The 21,717-nt window shown below is 36.7% G+C and overlaps 1 protein-coding gene across 6 annotated transcripts in view; it reads right to left on the bottom strand.

Moving 5' to 3' along the window:
- ARHGEF3 (Rho guanine nucleotide exchange factor 3) overlaps window positions 1–21,717 on the bottom strand; it is a 137,837-nt gene that overhangs the window by 32,175 nt on the left and 83,945 nt on the right. The gene's annotated exons all lie outside the window — the stretch shown is intronic.

A 21,717-nucleotide genomic window follows, 5' to 3' on the forward strand; every position in this document is an offset into this window, starting at 1 on the left:
GCACTAACAACATACGTTACAAACGGAAAATTTAACCCGGCCTCCCTGTTTGCTTCTCGCAGGGTAACTGCAATTCGGTTATTGTGGGGCTTTTCAGGCAGCTCAGTAGCTGACAGAAGTGCGGGACTTCGGGCAACTAACAGCAGTCCCCAAGGGCACAGTAGCCGGGTCCCAAATACAGACGGCAGTGGCACCCACATCCTGCGTGCAATGCTCCTGCCCATCAGACAAGGCACGCTGCATCATGGTATGCTGCTAAACATACAGCACTGCTTTTATTTTTTTCTTTTCTTTCCTTCTTTTTTGTTGTTGTTGTTCACTCATATTGTTGCTTTTTCCTGTCTGGCAAGCAGGAGTTTGTTTCTTGTGTTTTTAAGTTCCACTTTTGTTGCTATTGTTTAGTCAAAGAGCTCCCCTGCCCGCACCACTCATCATAACGAGCTGAGAAAGCAGAAAAACACCTTTGCCTAACATATCGCATAGTGCATCGCAGTGTCTGGGCAGCCAGGGAAATTCTGTCTGATGCCTACCTTAGGACAAAGGTTGTGAAAATTTCCTGAAAAGAGAGAGGAAGTGTTAGGGGCCCTGTCTGCAATACAGGATCGAGCTGACAAAAAGAGTATATGGCAGACAAGGAAAAGGAAACTGAGGAGGAAGCTGGACAGGGGGAGGAGGGAAGGATATTTTCAGCCAAAGGGAAGGAGCACAACCAAGAATAACTTTACAGAGTTTGAAAGAATGAACTGGTTTTAAAGGCAGATTGTATGATGGATGTTGCTTTACATGCACATATTTTCCCAAAGGTTGTTAATAGGATCATGATGTCTTTAGAATAAGCTTAGTCAAATGGCACACATAGTCCTCATTTGGACACTTTCCTTTGACTTCTGCAATATCCCAAACATATGATGTCTCTCGCTCATTCTCCCAGGCCTTTTCAGGAGCAACCACAGCAGAGCCAGAGATGCGATCCTGCTGCCTGTTATGCAGACCTCTCTATTTTGTAGTAGTCTGCTTATAAAACAAACAAAAAATACCCCACTAGTTTCCCAACCCTGCCATTCCTAGAAAATTGCTAGAACAAAGTTAGCGGTACTTCTGTATGTTCAATTATTCTAGAAGAAAATGTGACATTTGAACATTTTGAGTGTTATGTGCAGTACCACCTTCATCATAGTAGGATGGGACAAGGTTCACTGAAAGTAGAAGTGTTGACAAGAGGCATCGAACAGACTTCATATAGAGAAGTTAAGCAGACATCTGGACATTTCAGAGAAGAGAAATCAGAGCAGGTGTGATAAAGATCACAAACCATGAGTGAAGGAGAAAGCAAATAGGGAATGATTTTTCACTGCATTCAACTAGAGGGGAAAAAACAGTGCATCAGATTAAACCAGATGGTGACAGATTCAGAGCAAAGAAAAAGGAGCTAATTCTTGACATTATGTACAATTTTTGTGTAATATACAGTGGAAGTATTCGTCACAAGATGCTGCTGCCAAGAAAGCTTCTCAGACACTACTGAGACAGTATTTTGGGGAAACATCATAATAGGCTATTTCTGTTTTGTACCCCTCCCTAAGCATTTACTGCTGACCACCATTGGAGATTTGGTATTAGGCTAGATCAGTCTTTGCTGCAGCCCCCTGCCTTTCCATATTTCAAAAAAATATGAAAAGAATGTAATATTTCATTTGAAGACTACCTGTCTTACCTGAGGATTTCTGAAGCTACGAACAATTATTTCATTCACATGAATGTGCATTCATTTTTGCAAATCTTCTTTAGTGTGACATTCAGAGGACATACCTCTGAGCACAACCCGATAGTGTCTGATGGTTTCTCCTCACATTTCAAGCACATCAAAGCAACAATACACACAGGTTGTATAAAATGGTCAAGAACATCCTGAGAACACTACAGCTGGTGGGTAACCATGTAAGCCCAAGAAGCTTTGATTTCAAATACCATCTGTGTATGTTTGTTTATGAATGTGTATGCTAACACCGGTTTAAAAATCAGCTTCCCTTAAATTAGTTAGACAAAATGCCTTCAGGGCTTGTCCTCAAAGCATTCTAATCCTATAACATGCTTCACAGCATAAAGAGCACTTCACACAGGACAAGAGTGTACCGGTTTGGAGATTGAAATAATGAACTTTGGTTCATACATGTAAAAAAATATGCCAAGAGAGAGATTCTGTCATTTCTCCATTAATCAGGCCAGTGCACTTCAGCTTGACTAAGCATTCTTCAGAAACAAGAGAAAAATCTGTCTTAAGAGGAACACAATTCTTAAAAAATAGGCAGGACCTTCCTATCAGTAAGTTTCTTATGTATGTGCATCTTGAACCTACAAGATAGACTTCAATGAACATCTAAAACAAGATTCATTAGACTCTGAATGTTTGTTTACTTCACCAGAAGAGTGTAAATGCAGTTTTAGAACTGAAATTTGGACCCAAAGTTCATTGATGAATAGCATCTAACTTCGTAAGTATCATATTATCTGATGGAATAACACAATGGTACAATTTCAAACAATTCTCTCTTCCAGAGAACTGAATTTGTCTGTAGAATGCTACATGCATTCATAAGCAAAACTGTGTCAGTTTAGTCATGGTATTGAGTCCTTCTGTATTGCATATCAACTACAACACTTGGAGTCCATTCTGAAAGATCTTACAAACTTAGTCAGTACTGATTTACATTTACATTTCATTCCTACATTAATTTAGATTGCAAAGTGACTGCCCGTCAATAGTCACTGTATTGTGTGTGTGCACACACGCCCAAGCAGAGCCAATTGTCAGTTCATAAACTTGTGGCTGAAAGACTCCCTAGTGAGTCCAGTTATATAGTTGGAGAAATAAAGGTTTCAGTGATACCACTAAGGAATCTTGTAAAACTGGAGCCAGTGAGTCCACTCATTCCAAAAATTATACTTAGACTACAAATCTACACAAACACTATAAAAATTAGATCTGAATTGCAAGCTACTTTCAAGGAAGAAACTAATATTTAAGAAAAAACAATGCTAGTGACTAGACTGCAGAGCAGACCAGTACATCAGTTTTGCCATTTCTGGAACAGGTTTTTTGTGGTTTTGTGTTGGTTTTTTTTTTTTTTTTAATTTACTTAGGCCAACGGCACTATTTAGTCTGACAGTTACTTATCTGTCAGGGAGAAGTAAGTAAAGTATTTGGTAACTCTGGAAAGCCCTGCTCAAGAAAGGTGCCTACCACCATTGACCTGGTTCAGGACTGAAGTTCACTGACAGAGCTGTTTTGTGATTGTCTCATTCACACCAATGTCTTTAGTTAATTTCCCCACACATTCAAAACCTAATACTGAAGTAATTATTGCAAAAGCATCTGTCTGCATGGCAAAGTCCTTTGAAATATTTAAATTTTGAACCTTAAAAATATCTTCATATGTGGCTAGAATTCCTTTTCATCATATGCTAATCTTTGATATTCGTATAGCTTTGATCAGAGTAATTTTAAAATTAAAATGCAGTTGATTAAAGATTTCTCAAAGGATCCAAAATACGACGGCAAAAGAATAAAAAAAACAACAAAAAAACCCTGTTTCCTTCTACAAAATAGTTAAGAAGCCATCGTGCTAAGCAGTAGCAAACTGAACTGAAACATTTAATCTAAACATTTAAATAAGGAAAAGCCCAATGGAGTGAAGAATCTTCAACCATCGAAGTCATGGCCTTTAAGGAGTTCAGTGGAACAGAATATCATCAATTACAGATGAGCTCTGCCTAAGGAAGAAAACCCACAAATAGATTGCTTAAAGATTTCAGTTGGTGTTTTGTTTAAGTTTCATTTTCACATGATCTTTGCCAAGACATTTTAACTGCCTTTGGGCAGAAATGCAGAATCTGTGATTAAACAGAAATATTTTGAGATGTCTACACCCAGATCTCGATTACCTTCTTCCTCCTGATATGCTAATGTGACTGCTTTCCCTATGAAAACTCAAAATCTGTTTTGCCAAGCTGTTAAAAAACTAAAATCAGATAAATACAGATAATTTTTGGTAAAATACTGGTATGCCAAGAAGTAAAAAACTCTGAATGTCTTTCTGCCTGCCTCTGCTTTTCTTCCCTCACCCACTGTACAACAGCCCTTGGCTTGTTTCTGGTCTCTGTTTGATGCCTAAGCAGCAGCCTAGCCTTAGTTGCAACAATTCAGTCTAATTATTTATTTTCTTAATTACTACTAGCAAAGCTAAAAGAAAAACAGTAACTGTATTTCTCCTGTGATTCATATTTATGGGAGCTTCTCCTTTTGATCTGTCCATTCTGATGACTTAGAAATATACACTTATGCATATAGATACTTTCTTGGTGAAATACATGCCTATGTGACAAGTTTCCAGTAACAAGACAAGAATTTAAGAAAAGGTTTAACTGCTTAAAAGCCAAACAAACCAACAAAACCAACTATGCTATCACTGTCATCTTCAGATATGCTATATTCCCAGCTGATTTTAAGAAAATTACATCAAGAATAATAGAGTCCATTGCTTTGTTTTCAAAACAGATGAATTGCTGTAAGAATATTGAGTTATCCGGTAGTCTCTGAGTCATCCTGAGTAGAGTAGCTCTGCTGTCTAGCTAAGTTACTCCAGGTTTATGGAGGGAGTAAAAGATTAATGTGAAGTGTGTTACAGAGGACCAGAATCTCCTATACAATTTTGGCTAAGTATGCAAAGAGTACTTGGCATATGATGTTTCTGGAAATTTTACCTACCATAAAAACCTGAAATTAAGTAGAAACATTGCATACACATTTCAAGAAAAAAAAAAATCTCAGTAGTTTGCACTTTATGGAGTATTCTCTAATATATGCACACATCCTATGTATGTGGTTTCATAAAAAAAACAAACAAACAAACCAGAAGCCACTGCCTAGGAGAGGTACAATTTCACTAAGAATATTAAAAGAAAAGCAACTATTCTTACTATTCTGAAATGACCAGTGAAAGTTAGCCAAGGTAATGCTGCACATACACACACCATTCTGCGGTTATTGAGTTATCTCTGAAGCCTCTCTTCAACATACCCCAATACCTCTTCAGAGTAATCATTAGGACGCTTTCCTTTCAGAAAACCAAAACCAAACAACAAACAAAAACCAAACACCAAAATAAAAAACACATGCAAACAACCAAAACAAAGCTTTTGAAGCAGTCATTTCAACCAAACACAGTAAATCTGAGTCTGCTTGGCAGCTGGAATGCACACTGACAGTGATGAGTGAGTAGCTAGAAAGCATAAAAACTGCTAGATAAATGGTACTTATCAGGCAGTTACACAGCTGATCATGAAACTGCAATTTCTTCATTGAAATATGGATTGTACACATGGTAATAAGAGTTACAATTTACTAGGTAATAAATATTAGAAAGAGACCACTTGACTATACACATTGGTGCTGAGAAATTCCAATAAAAATATGATTACAGGATAAATGATTACCATTAAAAATGTTCTCTCAAAAACCACAGCTGAAATTTTTCCAGGTAGAGTCCTAATCCTGGAAAGATCAGTGCAGAACAAAGAAACACATCTCTGGGGAACACCTGACATTACAAAACTGAAACCCAAATTTCTATTCTGTCTAGATTCTCCATTTGAAGATTACCTTTCATATGACCCTTATTTGTGCAGCTTATGGAGTAGGAAGAGAAGGAGGAGGTTACATTTCCTCACCATTATCATGGGCTATGCTTTGGGATTTGCAGGCAAGATGCCCTGAACTATTCCCCTAAGTTTTGTCAAATACAATTAATAAATAGCAGGAGTCTCCATTGTCTTCCACTGTGAATGATGGCTATTTCAAAATACCACCTTTGTACTGAAGTACATTCATGTTGAACTGATGGAGAGACATGATTCTCATACAAATCATCATGAATGTTTTATTGTATAAACACACATCCAGCTTGTAAAGTAGTCTGCAGGCTTTCAAACACATTGTTGAAGTTTCTTCATATAGATGTAGCCTGAGGAACAATTCTGTACTGGGAGACAAACTGATGAAACAATCTGCCAAGGTGTTCTGTTTGTTTTCATTTTGCTAAATTCACGTAACTTTTGATTGCTACACAAAGTACTGTACAGTTAAAGGATGCCCTCTAACAATTGCATTTGCACTGAGAATGAAGCACTCCCTTCATGAGCTTCCCTAGGAATACAATAATAATCCATTTTTAAAGCTGCCTCAGATTCATATCTAAAAACTGTTACGGTGGCTGGTCTGCAGCTCAAGACTAACGATGACCTGCCTAGAAAAAATCAGGGAGGATTCATACTTCTCCACCCCTCTACCACACCCAACAGTGCAAACTAATCACGACCCTCCGTGGTCCCTCGGGAGGGAACGCAGAGGGTGTGACGAGGCTGAGTAAAATGACCCTTCACAAGTCACACTTGTAACAAAGAAGTTGGTTGAGCTTGTCTGAGTAGACTTCCCTGGGGAGAGCAGAGAGGAAAGACTGTACTGATTTATCAGTGTGGATTTTAAACAGCCAGTCAAGTTCTGTAGAGGGCAAAATGATAACCCAAAGCGTGGCATCCTTTCCTGAAATTTTACACTGAAAGAGGCATTCTACAGAGAGGAAAGTACTGGAACCACTTGTATGACATTTAAATGAGATTAAATGTAATTAAAATACTTTTGTTTAAGTTACAGGCAGTGTGGGAGCAGGAATTTCTCTCCAGAGCACTCCTGCAGACTGGAGAATTAAGTAACAAATTCCTTTCTAAGAAATCATTCTCTCTAATGCAGAGTGATTATCAAGACATCACAGTAGCGATCTATTTTTTGTTTTAATTAAATTCTATGACAACATTTACATTACATGAGTAACTCTGTAATACTTATCCTCAGAGAGGACAGTATTTTGTAATCTTTCGCTCTATGCTTAGATGTAGAAGAAAATTCTATTCTATTAAAAAGTAACAGGAATTTTCCCTGTTCTGTAACTGATCTCACATGCAATATCGGCCAAATGCCACTGAGTTTATTCTCTCAACCACCCCCTCCAACTGCAATATGTAAAGCAAAGTTTAGGGTTAATATGGTTTATTAGACCAAATTATATAACTGGGGGGAAAAAAAACCCAAGCCAAAACCAAAAAAAAAAAACCCCAAAACAAAATAAACCCCACAACAAAGAAACAGCAACAGAAGAGCCTTCAGGTACATAGGTCCTTCTTCAGGTCAGAAATAAAAGCAACAACAAAAAAAAAAAGACTTGGGCCTTTTGAGTTTTCTTTTCCTATTCATTTATTTACCTAGTTGTATACATTTCAAACCTTGTTATACATTTCTTTGTGTTGTTTGACACGTCTTACTACATTTACCTGTTGGTATGATTCTCCCCAGTCCTGAGAAATTATCTGAAGTAATTACGTTCTACCATTCATTAAGATTTTATTATTTTTATTAATTTTGGAATAGGTTTTTACTTTGGGAAGCTCTGTAGTCAAGATGCAAACAAAGTCTCAAGAGTGCTGACAAAGGATAGGATTTTACAGTATGGCTGAAGTGCATTAACACTTTGCCACTTGTAAAAGAATAAACCTTATTTCCCTCTCCTCTGTCCAAATTCCTCCTCCTCCCTCTTTTCATGCTCTTTCACTGGCACCGTACCCTCTCTCTGTGTAGACCTTCCCTGCCACCTTATGCCAACTCGAGCACTCATCTCACCACACAGGTAAGTGAGCAGTCCAAAAACATAAAAATACGTACTTTTGCCAGGTTTCTTTTCTGCTGGTTTTGTGAGCTGAATAGGTTATTGTGCCATGAGAAAAGCACCAGAACTCACTGAAGGTAAATGGAGGAAAAGTGCACAGGTTTGATTAAGGACAGGACAGGGAAAAGGCTAATTCTTCTCCTCCTAATAGCTATAAACTGTTAGCTCAGCTTAAGTTGTTTCATGAAGTCATATCCAAAGAATTCTGTCAGCATTTCAGTTTTTTGGATGAAAGTTTTGGATCAGAAGGTTTATTTACCTACTGATTTAAAAAAACAGACCCACCTATTAATTTCCATAACAACTGTGCACTGTTACTCATCTTCTAGTCAGTTATTTTTGCCAATTTGAATATCTTGAAATTAAGAGAACATCTGTGCTTCTTGAATAAATATTCAGAACACAAACCTTGAGACTGATTTCATGTTCTCCTGAGCACGATGTACCCTTTTCTAGACCTTAGCCAAAGAGAAGCCAGCAGTGTTTCTAGACCTAAAGTTAAGCAACTTACAATTCTTTGACACAGATAACAAGATATCCTTGGGAAAGAGTGGTGATAGTAAAGCAAAACAGTGAGACTAGTGAGTGCTGTACAAACAGTAAGAACAGTCTAGTATCTCAACTACAGTAGAGCAATCCTGAACCTGAGATGCCTTCTTTCACACTACAATAACTCACTGACAACCCAGTGCAGAAAACCTCCACATTTGGTCCCGTATAGAGTTTTGCAGATCACACAATGCCTTACAATCCAAATTATCACAGTGATTATCCAAATTACAATATTCCGCTATTGTGGTCCATTAATCTTTTCAGAAATGTTGTTCCATTCTCACGTGCTATGACATACTGTACAAAAGAATCAGACAAAAATTAACAAAAATAAATTAAATCATCTTTCTCTTACCCACATCCTCTCCCTATGAGGGGGGAGGAAAACCATGGTATAACTTCAAAAGGAAGTGTCCTTGCAAACACTGATAATGCATCAACAAATGATAGAACTAACCTACTCCCAGTACCAGCCGTGTTGTAGATGTATGACCTTAAAGATGATGTAGCATTAGCAACAATGTGACTAACCTTTAAGAGACAGTTGAAATGGGACATAACATCTTCAAACAGACACCAACAACTCACACCAGGACAGAACTTCTTTGTTCATAGCCCTTGATCAAGCAGCAGGGAATTGAGAAGCCATTCCCAGGAATGTTTTACTTTGGGTTACAAAAAGGTTTTATTTAAACTTACAAAGTAACTAACTTCTCAAGTGTAAATATAATGAAGTAATCCCATATGGTACAGAAGTTACTATACCAAGTTTTAACTGAAACAAAAAAAAAACACAAACAGTTTTCCTGAGTACTTCTTTCTTGGTTCAAGAATGCTAACTATAATTTCTGAAGGCTATTTACTCTGGTCAAGTTGTTAACCACAAACTGCTATCTGGTCAAAAGATCAAGTGCATCCTACATTTACATGATCTCCATTACCAAATCTGCAACTACGATCCACCATAAGTGTTCCATTGCCCAACAACTATGAATTTTGGACGGGTTTCTAACGATCACAGTTAACTTTGTTCCCAAAACAGCGGAAGTAGTCAATAATTGAAAATGGAAAAGAAAATCTTAGAAAGTAATTCCAACCACCAGAGATAAAATATTGGTTACTATTTTAAAAGCTAAGAAACAACTCAAAATTGCATCAGAACAGAATTTTTGCATCTATTAATCTTGAAAACATAGCAATTGACTGAACACAAAAGCAAGATGATATATTCATATGTTTCAGTAAACACTCTGATATTATTATATAATTGGGTTTGGTCTTAAATTACATCAATGTCAGCTATTGTATCTTCAAATCCCTGCCAAAACATGAACATACTGTCCTCTTAAGACCCTAGTAAATAGTGAAGAATTAACATAAGAGACTTTAGAACAACATAAGGAGACTTAAATATGAACCCATAGCCATAAAAATATTTTGTTCTTACAATGCATGCTAAACAAAATATAGCAAAAAAAAAAAATACATAGAGGCTGTATACTTTTAATGCCAGGCATTGGTTTCAGAGCTCAAGATGATTAACAGCTGTCAAGTTTGTTCTGACCATCACGTAACTTTTGGGAAGGGTTCTTCTGAAAACATGGGGCTGTATAGGGGGGGAAAAAGCACACAGATGAAAAAAAATTTCAAGTTAAGGATGAAGGCTGGTATTCTAGATCAGAGAGGAACAGGAGCGAACCACTTCAATGGCAGAATGGTTTGTGGGGTTGGGATAAGTAATGTATCTATCCTTTCAAAAGCCTTTGTAGTTTCTGTTTGATGCAAAATAGAAGTCGTTAGAGCAATGCAAAGAGCAGCACAGCATGATCAAAGGGATCACCTAGGAAAATGGCTTTTGTAATAACATTTGGCTATATAAATGGAAGGCAAAACCGGTTTTGTTAAAGTCAGAAAAAAAAGGTTGTTGCTATAATCAAAACGCAACATAGTAAGATCCCGAAGGGGAATTTTAGCTTTGTAAACAGAAAGACCAGAAACTAATGTTGGCATAGAAGTAATATGCAAAATTAGACATAGGGCATATAAAAGGTCCTACTTCTCAGGTGAGTCTCATGCCATTCAAGAACACAGCAAAAGAATTTTAGAAGAGATGGCACTGTTGCATTAAATTAATTCTTGTATCAGAATTTTGCGTGGTAATATGTGTTCCGTAATCGATGGGTAGAACCTTTTTTGTTTTGAAGGCTATGTGCTATGAATATCCCACTAGCAAACTATACACAATCCTGCACACCGTGAAATTACTAGAGATATTCCTTTTACTTAACCAAATCTTCGGTCTTGCACAAAAGCAGCAGTTTAAGTAGAAATGCAAGTGATCTTGAATAAAAAAAAATCCTCCCAAAAAATCTTATTACACTCTTCAACTCTCAAAACATGAGTTTATGTGTGAGTTCTAGGCTACTTACTACAGAATAGAAGTGAACAAGATTATGCAACACTTCTCAGTAAGTAAATTTGCTATAGTTATAATGGCTTGCAAGCACTTTAACAAAGAACTCTCTTCTGATTTTTGTTACTTTGAAGGACAGTATAAAAAAAAACGTATTTCTTTGCCTAAACCAGAAAAAGCCCCTTTTATTTTGGTTTTGTTACATCCTTTAGACCCAAAGAGAGGAATAAACCATGAAAGAGAAACCCTGGCCACGCTGAAATCAAAGGAAGTTTTGCCAGAATGCTGAGCAGGCTATAGTTCACCCATATCAGAAATACACTGCACTGATATAATTTGAGTATCAGAAACTCAGGCTAACTTAGAGATACCGATACCAGAAGAAGGTATCAATGGAAGTCATCTTACTGACTTAGCAATGACATAAATTCCTCTTAGGAAAAAAGTTAATTTAAAAAAAATAAAAATCACTGCACTGGGGAAGAGGGGAAATAAAAAACAAAGAAATCAAAAACAAACTTGCAACCATCCAGAACCGCTAATGTAGGTTGAAGCAAAAATATTCTGTCACATAGAAAAGCTGAAAGAGGAAAAGGGAAGTAAAAGGTGCAATAGGGGTAAAAACCATGATTTTCCAGGCTGCAGGATACAGGGCCTTCATTTTTATTTCCAGTAAGAATTATCGATTAGAAGCATGATACATTCCAGTGCCTGTATAGTTACCTTATTCCAGATATGATAATCAAATAATGAATAGAAAAGTATAATCAAAGTACCAAACAATTAGGAGAAAAAGCAAGAGCAGAGTGCTGGCATGTGAACACATTGCAATAAAGTAGAAGGAAAAATGTAAATCCTTATGTTGTACTTCAAGCACGTTGTCTGGTACAGGTGTTCTCAGTGTGCTCTGCAAGCTCTCCTTGAATTCACTACTCCATTCCTCCCTAAAACAAAACAGGACAGGGGAGGAGCGCACAGACTGGATATTCAAGACAACCTAAGGGAGTTGCAATGATAATCCACAAAGAAAAAACCTAAGTGTTTAAGTCCTATGAAATGTCCAGCCATTGCACTGATGAATAACAATTGACAGGCTGAAAGGACAGCTTCATAAAAGCATAACTGTATAATAAAGATCGGAATGCACTTCATATCTGGAATAGAAAAGCAGGTATGTTATTACATACTGTTCTCTGGAATTTGGTGGGTTTTGTTTTTGTACAAACATTTAGAGACTACCTGCTTCTGTTGCTTCTGTTCAAAATTACTTCCTCTAAATCTGGTATTTGTATTAAAATAAAGGATATCTATCCTCCCAAAATGATTGCAGTTTTACCACAATAAGAATCTATCTATTTTGTTAGTTCAGGAAGTTACATTTGTTTTAGCACGTGCTATACAACAGCACATGTGCATTAAAATGTGTAGTTGCAGGATATATTAACCACATCACATGAATAAGCCAAACAGCTGAAATAAGAAGCTACAAAGACCTTTTTGAACATGAGCAGCCTCCCTGATCTCTATGAAACTAAATCACCTGCCTGATATTACTCACACATATGGGAAAGATACAATAACCAGGCAATAGATCTTACGTAAGGCATAGTCTTACACCTTAGAGCAGTACACTTGTTTCACAACTGCCACCAACCCTACTAGTACTTTTTTTCCCTCAGTTATGCATTTAGATATCTACAGTATATCTACAACACAATTATGATCCAGATATTATTTCCCCAAGATACAACAGCTCAGGGGGTGGAGGGGAAGCTGGTTGGTTTGCGGTGTTTGGGTTTAGTTTTTTTCTTTATCATTGCCTGCCCTCACATTCTTTCTCAACATCTGCAACATTTGAGCTGCAAAATCCTCTAAATTAATGAGCTTCTGATCTAACATTTCTGTGAGAATTGCAATATCCCTACACCCCTTCTAAGGTGCAATGCAATCAAGAAATCACTTTAGCCAATTTTTATGTTTGTGTCCAGACTACGAGAAAGCAGTTTTGAGTGAGATATTGCCAATTTAAAAAAAAAATGGTAACAGAGAGAAACCCAATTAACAAATTACTACAAAGAGACATATTTCTTGCAAAAGGAGAAAACAGAAAGAAGGGAATCTTTAGCCCTGATGAATCCTTCCTGATTCCATCTCTGGTGTTTAAAGATGAGCAGCTTTCCTCAGGACATCATGTCCAACTCATTAGGAAAGTGTCACCAAACACCATGCTGAAAAACTACATCAGAAACACAGTGTAATGTTCTCATCCTCTAACTCTACAGAAGTATACACTACAAATCCAGTTTTGCCTTCTGACCATGATATACCCATGCTTGTACAGATATCTCTGCACGTACATTTTGCTAGCAAGTGGGCTCAAGAGTCAGACATTCTTTGGAAATTAAAGTTATGCAGATTTTACACTGGTAATCCCCAAACTTCAGGGATCATGAACACCATTAAGCAAGCCGTGTGCTTACCGACAGCTTCAGGCTTGTAATTAGGATTTTTTTTCTGAATTTCCTATGGCCTGAAGAAACATTAAGGTGATCTCAAAGACAGTGCTGTCTGCCATCCATAATCTCAGGACCACTGTTTTAGACCTTTTTCCTCTAGTAATTAATAACATCTGTGCCTGTGAGGTGACCAATACTAGCAAAAGGAATTGAACAGTTCACATGATAAAAAAAAAAAAAAAAAAATCAAATGAAACTCAACACTGTCCCAGTATTCACCAGTGCAAAAAAAAGCAAGAATACTAAAGAAACACTCCTAAGAGGCAATATATTTCCTTACAGTTTTTAAGATTCTGATATAATCATGCTGTTAAATATTTTTCCATATGTGAATAAATTCCAATATCTAAGACCACAGTTCCTTTTCTACTGTATTCAGTTCTTATAGGATGAGGATTATGTCTTCTTTGGGAAACTGAGTGGAAGTTTTTAATGATCCTTTTCAGGAAGCATGCATCTGTTTTTTAAACCTGTTCCTTCCTAAACTTGCTAAAGTCAGTCCCAAAAATATATCAGGAAATAACTGGAGGATGAGGGGGATGGGCGAAGAAACGTTAAAGACACCTTGTCTTAATTAAATCTAAAAGTGTTACTTCTTCCTGTTCAACTGAGTCACGTATAGCTTCAGCATATCACACCTGGCTGGGGGAGGGGATGTGTCAGCAGCGAGAACAGGTCCGTATTTCAGCTGCCTCCCGTAACTGGCAGCCTGGAATTAATTACTGAAGTGGAACCAGCACATACTTGAATGCAGCATAAAATTAAACATGGCAAGCAGTATAGAAAAAAACATTGCTGCTTTCTTCAATACTCTTTTATTGCTACAAAATGTGGAAAGGTAAAACAGTAAAGCCAAATGCAAATTAACAAACGGATGACAGTGCCTCTAGCAGTCACTGCTACCATTTGGGTCTCTCAGCTGCTAAGCTATTACCTAACAAACAGGGACAGTAAGAATAGTTATCCTACCTAATAAACAGAAGTCCTTGACATTTTTAGCCTTTTTGGTGTTAGAATTATTTTAAATAATCTGTCTAAAGCCATATGATTCATGTGGCTGTTACAAACAGTCTCAGCTGGAACCTCTCAGTACCCAGAAACATTTCAACTACTAATTCAGCTGGAAAGCCAGGGTCAGGAATGCTGTCAGCTCCATGCACTCACTGCCTCATGACAGGAATGTCATTTCTGTAACCCTTCTTCTTGATCAGCTCTTAGTATTCAGCACAAGCCATGTTCCCAGAGATGAGGCCAGGTAGTTAACTGCTGTATTTTAAAGAACGATCTTTGGAGGGGTATAGACTAAAAAATACCCAGTTATTTTTGCAGCATTTCCTTCCATTTCTCTTTGTTGTTAAGTAACATCAGAGCTTATAAGACTAGTTCTAGTATCCTGAAAGAGCCTCAATGCAAGTTTTTGGTTTTGTTTTTTTTTTTTTAAAAAAAAAGAAGACAAATGTTAGAGAATCTCTGCTGTATGTTTTGGATTGTTTCTCTTGAATGAAGGTTCCCTTCTAAAGTTCTGAGCAAAAACCTATACCAAAATAATTTTCTTCTTCCACATACCCTACAAATTTCTTATACTACTCCTGTGAAGCAGTAAAGCATGCCTCCTGCTTCAGCAAGTATAATTTCAAACAAGGTGAAAAATGGTATGAGAGTATTCAGGATGGAGGTCATATCTGGAATAAATTTTAGAATTTGGGAGTTCCTGATTCTGTATCTTCTGTTCCAAACATCTGAGTGTTTTTTTTTCCTAAAAACCTCAGTAAAAGGTTTACCTCAGCAGCAGCTTAATGAGGTGTCCATCATTAACAGTATCCTAACAGCTCCTGTTCTCCTAACTTGGCCTGGGCCCCTGTGTGCCTCTGTCTGGGAACCCTTAAGTACACTTCTAAACAGACTGCATACTTAAATAAAAGCTTATGAGCAAAGTACGTCTAGTAGCTTGTCTTTTTTAACCATTTTTTCTTCTCCCCAGTCAATTTTTGGTAATGAACAACACTTCACTAAGCAACTCAGTCAAGACTGAGATTTTTTGTGAGTAATACCTAAAAAATGCTTCTTCAGTAAAAACACAGGGCTGGGTTTTGCTTTAACCGCTCTTATAGAGTATCTGCAAAGCAGCAGGTAATTCCTTCACAAATGATGTACATAAAAAAATCAGCACAAGTTACTTCTGTAAATTTATGGCTACATCACATAAAGAGCTACCAGAACCTAAAAGTGCCAGTGGCTGCTGCTTACAGTGGAAATTGCACAGATTTAGAGCTTCACAGAGTTGTTGTTGATTCATTTTTGCTATATATACACACCACTTCAAGTAGTTATTAATAATAATTCTATTAAGGAGAAAGAAGCCATTCAAGTATTTTTCAGGTGATGCCACTCCAAAATCACAAGTGCAAACTTGGCTGGCTCAAACGTTTTCTGTATTAGGAAATTACAGTAACCTGAGAACAATAAATGGTTCCTTCATTAGCTTTTATAATCCCCAAGGATAAGACCTACTTTTTCCATACAGAAGCTTCCACATGGGAGAGCTATAACATTTTAGCTTTTCTGACAATTCTTTAACAGAAGAAAGATGAATGTTGCCATTAACAATTTCTTCCCACTTCCATTTCCTATTTCTTTACCCAATGGGAAATCTTAAATCACATTTTTGAGTTACTTCTAAGAAGTGGGAAGTTATGCAAGCCATAGCAAAATATGGCATAGCTTCATTACCTGTGTAGCAGTACCTACATAGACCACAGGCACTGTTTTACAAACGGTCTATTAATCCTTCCTTTCTCGCTTGCATATAGGTTTGCATTTTGGAATGACCTCACACATCAGATTAAAAGAAAAAAACTAAATGCTGCTGAATGCACCAATTCTTTACTTCTTAAACTACGGTCACTAAGAGGAAACTAGGGGAAGGGAGGTTTACCAGTAAATCCATCCAGCACTTGTATATTTAAAACTTTGTGGTCTGTTTAATGTTAAGAACTGCTTTGTAAGATGTCCTCATCCGTATCTCTCATTTGTAGAGGGTTTTTAGCCTACTTAAAACTGTGAATACCACAAAGAGGAAGTTACTTTTAAAGAGCAAATGTATCTAAGCAAGAGATACATCATTGCCTAACAAATGGATGAAAAATTATTAATATGTTGACACTATTTATGTTTTCTGCTAATGTAAATAAAGATCACTAAAAGACAGATGATAACAGTACAAATCACAGTATAGCTATACTATTTGCTACTAAAGAAACAAGGCATCTCATTTAATGGAAGGGAACATTCATTCTTCCTATTCCCAGACACAGAAAAAAAATAAAGAAATGTCTCCTTCCCAGGAAGCCATGGGGAAAATTATTTTTCCTGAGGCATACCATCCTAACTTCCTGAGGAGTTAGGCAAAAGCTGCCAGTTATGTATCTAATCCCATCCATGACCCAAGGTGCAGGTGGTACCCCATTTTATTCATCTTTTCCTCCCCACCCCCTGCTCCTGTCCCGTTAAAAAAAAAATTAAAACATGACTCAATCTAAAAATACAAGGTGGAGGAACGACAGATGACCAATGGCAACAAAGGGGTCACATTATCCTCAGCTGTCTCTTTGGCCAGTTAGTGTATTTTGGAACTTCTGTAAATGTAAAATAAAGTGCCCCTTTAATGTGACATTTTAAAGCCTGTATGCAGAAAAATCAAGTGAGAATTTGATGCAGTTACTGGCTAGAAAACATCCTGACAGACAGAGATCAGTATTCGCTGTTATCTCAGCCATGCTATAATCACCTTTTTTCCACCCCCCCCCCTTTTTTTTTTCTTCTTACTATATAACAGAACACCATTGCATTGACTTCATACAGTAAACTGATTTTAACAAATCTGTACTGAAGTACTTCCTGGGACCTGCTTTTAATTTGCTTCTTTCACAGCTATGCATCCTACCTCAAAAGACTACCTCAACCACAGCAGGTCCTGAAATTCTGCAAGCAAGGTAAGCTCAATCTCAATCACATGATAAAAGAAACAGAATAATAGTTTCCATCTTAGGAACATTTTGTATAGTCCCTTAAATTCGATTAATGAATTTTCTTAGTATTATTAAGGAAAAATAAGCTCATCAGCATTTTATAACCAGTGAAAACAAGCCACAGAATGGGTGATACATGACGTTCATATGAGAAATGTGTGCCATAACCACGAATAGTCTTGTAACTCCAGATAGACACAAACCCACCCTCCACATCAGTTCTTTGGCCAATTCCACATAGACATGGGCAGCAAATTCATTATCTATAAAATGTTAAAAATTTCATGTGAAGAAAAGGGCATAAAAAGCTGCTTATCCTGGCAAGAGGTTCTACTCTAATAACAAAAATGTCACCAAACATCAAAATACGCAAGCTGCTTGAATTTGGAGCAAGTTTCACACATTGCGCAGGAAGTCACTGTGCTATTCTAAGAAGTGATGATACAAAAGGAAAAAGTCACCAAAGGAGCACACTTCACATGCTTCAGATGTAAGCCAGAGACAACAGAATATGAAAGCAACTCTCCCAGAAATAACACAATGCATACAATAAATAACATAATGTATACAACACATATTCCAGTACAACAATGCTCAGACGACTCTCAGCTTCATGCCCCAGAATTGACTCATTTGGCTTAATTAAGAAAAAAATAGGGAGCTTTCATAATAGCGGTAAGAAAAACTTCATCCAACCACTCTGTACTACCTATAAGTATTTTCAGAACTTTACTTAATGGTTTATTAGTAAATAGTTAATAGGTATAACAAACACTAGTGCAGACTCTCAAAGAATGCTTGTGCTCTCATGACAAATCCAGTCGCACAGTTTGCCCCTTCCGAAGTCCCATCCTGTTTACATCCCATCATGTACACATCACTGACCACCTTTTAGACCCAACAATAGATACGCATTAGGCAAAAGTATCTGATTTAGATGCTGACAGGTCTGATACAAAGGTATCTGTAAATAAGAAATAAGAGCATATGCCTATTAAAACCTGCAACTTGTCTTTGTTAATATTTTCACATAATCAGGGTCCCTATTCTTTGGCTGAAACCAAAGGTTTCTGGAAGAAATTTCATGAACTTTACAGGAAGAAGAAATTTACTGCCAGCTTCTCCCCCTCCAGCTAACGGCTTGTATTTGTTTCATTAATTATTGCACTTCTGGAAGTCTGCAATTAATTTCATTTACTTTCAAAGGTCTTCACTAATGTTTACAGAAGAGTAAAAGCTACACAAAGAACACCAAAACTCTTTACCAAGGTTATATATTTAAGCCTCAACTATCACACATTTTCATTTGCATGTCCCATAATTCAAAATTAAGTGAATTAGATATCTTGAAAGATGTATTCAAAAAAGGCCATATAACACATAGTCAGTTCTTACATTTCACTGAAGAACTAGCTTATAACATAGAAAAGCAAAATCAAAGAATTAGAACTTTGTGCTTAAACAGGTAAATTGTAATTCTAGTAATGCTATGGCTACTCTTTGTAATTACCAGGTTATCTACATAGCTTACAGTTACACCAGTAGGAACACATTCTTGTTTCATGTCATATGAATTCTTAAAAGCTTTAATAATCAGTTATTTATCCACGTAATAGTAAAACTAAACCATTATAAATTGCCTCAACTTTTCAGTAATATGCAGATGGTATAGAATAAACTTGATATCCAGAACACCATCTTAATGCTTTATTCTACTTTATCAAGTAGATAAGTCACTTATGCTGTAATATGCTACAACGTCACGTTCGTGCCCTACATACATTAAAATCAAGTTTCTTCTAAACACGTGACAAATTCACATTTCTTTACAAACATAATAAAGTACAGTAAGATAATTTGGAAGGGAAAAAATCTCAAATTATAACAGTTTCATAAGGAAATACACAAAAATTTATAACGTGTTTTTAATCAACATGCTAAAGAATAAACAGTATGGAATGTTGCCATCTTCTGAATTACATTTTTAGAAAATCAAATCAAAAGTCAATTACATTCTCACAGTGAGTTAAAATTGAGTAGAACCATTAAGCACAAAGCAGCAGATATTTAAATGTAGTAAGTTACCTACAGTCAAGTTTGGAAATTAAATGCTTCAGCACGTTTGACAATTCTATGCAGATAGATGCATCCATCATTACCTAAGCATCTTCAAAAAAACCAGGCACACAGTTCTACATAGTGCAAAGGAATACATTTGGCAGCTGAATTTCTGGCATTCTGGGAAGGACAGCTTTAAAAACATTGCAGTTCAGTTTCCAGTTCTATCAGATGTTCACTAAAGCAGCCAGATTACTGAGATAAATGAAGCGAATCCTTCCTCTGTGAAGGGATTAAGCTCTTGGGGGCAAACAAAACTCAAAGGGCAACGTCTATTACCACTACAATGCAAATATATACAGTTTAAATAATATATTCTATGTACAAAAATAGCAGCTGAAAGTCTCAGCATTTCCTAAGACACAGTCAAATCCTTGCAGTATTAGTTTCCTTGAGAACAGTGGTGAAAAATAACTGCTAGGCTGTTATACAACCATTGCCTTAAGAATTAGCAGATCAATTAAAAGAATAGATCTTTTAATCCAACTAATGACTGATTTGGCAGATAAGACAGGAAAGACCACAGAGCAAGTAAATGAAACAATCCTCCAATATAGCAGCAGATTTGGATTTGACCCTGCAAATTTAGAATCGAGTGAATAAAGACTATTTGTATGAACCTTGCAGGTTCACAGAAAAATTATTGTATTTTCTACTGACTGATTTTTGTAGTGATCTAAATTAACAAGTCCAAATAACTGTAAAGATCTCAGAAGTTACCACTGGAGCTGTTCTGTCCTCATACAGGCAGGATGATTTTATGACAGTCCAGTACTCACAATAAACTTGAAAATTCTCAGTCTAATCTTAAAATCTAATTTTTATAAGGCAGACTTCTAGGGTCCTGTAATGCCATGTGCATTATAGGCTCATCGCTTATAGGTCTAAAAGCGACTAAATTATCTTGCTCAGCCTCCTGTATGTTAGCGGTTGTAGCTTAATCAAGAAGCGTATTGCTCTGAGTTTTAATTCTCTTTTTTCTGCATTTTTGTTTATCAGTACAGCTGACACACTAATATTCTATTGAGAAACACATTCACACACAATAACTTTTTTTTTTTTTTGGTAAAATATTCTTAGAGCATTTCCAGACACTTGGGCTTCTATTTGCTGGGGGCTTTTCCCCCTCCTTGATGCTTTTCACACACATAGTGTAGGAAACAGGGTGCAGTTGCATAACAAAGTGAGTCAGCAGCTGCAAGCAGACATCCTTCAGCTGTTCCGATTGCATAGCTACAGTAATAATGGAATGGTAGAAGTAATAAAAAAAAAATTTCCCCAAGAGATAAAGGGACCTAAGGGCTACCAAATGAATTAGGAAATCACTGCTATGCAGAGATAATATTCTAAGATTACCACGGCATTGAAAGATGCCCCTAGAAAAAACTAGTGAAACTTTTATGAAAAATCATGTTACACTTCTCTGTCGTAATAAACTTTAAGATTCACCTGCTTATGTCTTCCTACGCTATTCTGCACTGAAGTGACCTTGGTTAACAGCCTGCACTGATATATACCCCTTCCAATCGTAGTCATCGGCAATGGCAGTGCAGAACACTCCTCTAGAAATTTCTGCACTTCGGTCACAAAGCAGCTTAGGAAAAGCATAATTATTTGTATTTTACAGATAAGAATCTGATCAAGAGAGAGGTCAGATGTTTCACTGAAGGTTACACAGAAAACTTAAGGCTCATGCTGGAATAAATACAAGCCAAGTAGACCATGTAACATCAAATATCTGTGTGAAACTATTTTTTTTTCAACCTCCTCTTACCAGCCAAAAGTAGAAAGTACCTAATAGAAAATACAGTAATACTACTGCTGACAAAATACTGATATACTGATAAGAGTCTCGTCTTTGTTTTTCTTGTTGCGAAGTTCTTGCTCAATAAGTTATTTGATAATGATTTTCCTGCTAAAATGCAGCCAGTTTTTATTTTTAAAAAACAAACCATCTAGTACAACTGGTTTCTTCAGAAGATACAGGCAGACCTAATCTAGTATTTAATGAAAATCAGGCCAACATACTGATAAAATTACTTTAACTTCTCTTTTGCTGAAACAAATAGTACCTCCTCTGATTTGCCTAACCAAAAGACCAATTATTGCTGCATTTTACTTCATTAAAATTATCATCTTTAACTCTTGTAAAGCAAAAGGCATCATCTGAAATAACTTTTAATCAGTAGGTTCTGGCTACAGTGAAAAGTGTAGTATAGGATCTTCTGTCCATATCTGGTCAGTAAAAGGTGCAAGGCTTATTTAGGACCCTCAGTTAATAATCAGGCAGCCAGACTGAACTGAACCTAAGGTGT

This window comes from Nyctibius grandis, chromosome 10, assembly GCF_013368605.1.
Source record: "Nyctibius grandis isolate bNycGra1 chromosome 10, bNycGra1.pri, whole genome shotgun sequence".
NCBI classification, from domain to species: domain Eukaryota; kingdom Metazoa; phylum Chordata; class Aves; order Nyctibiiformes; family Nyctibiidae; genus Nyctibius; species Nyctibius grandis.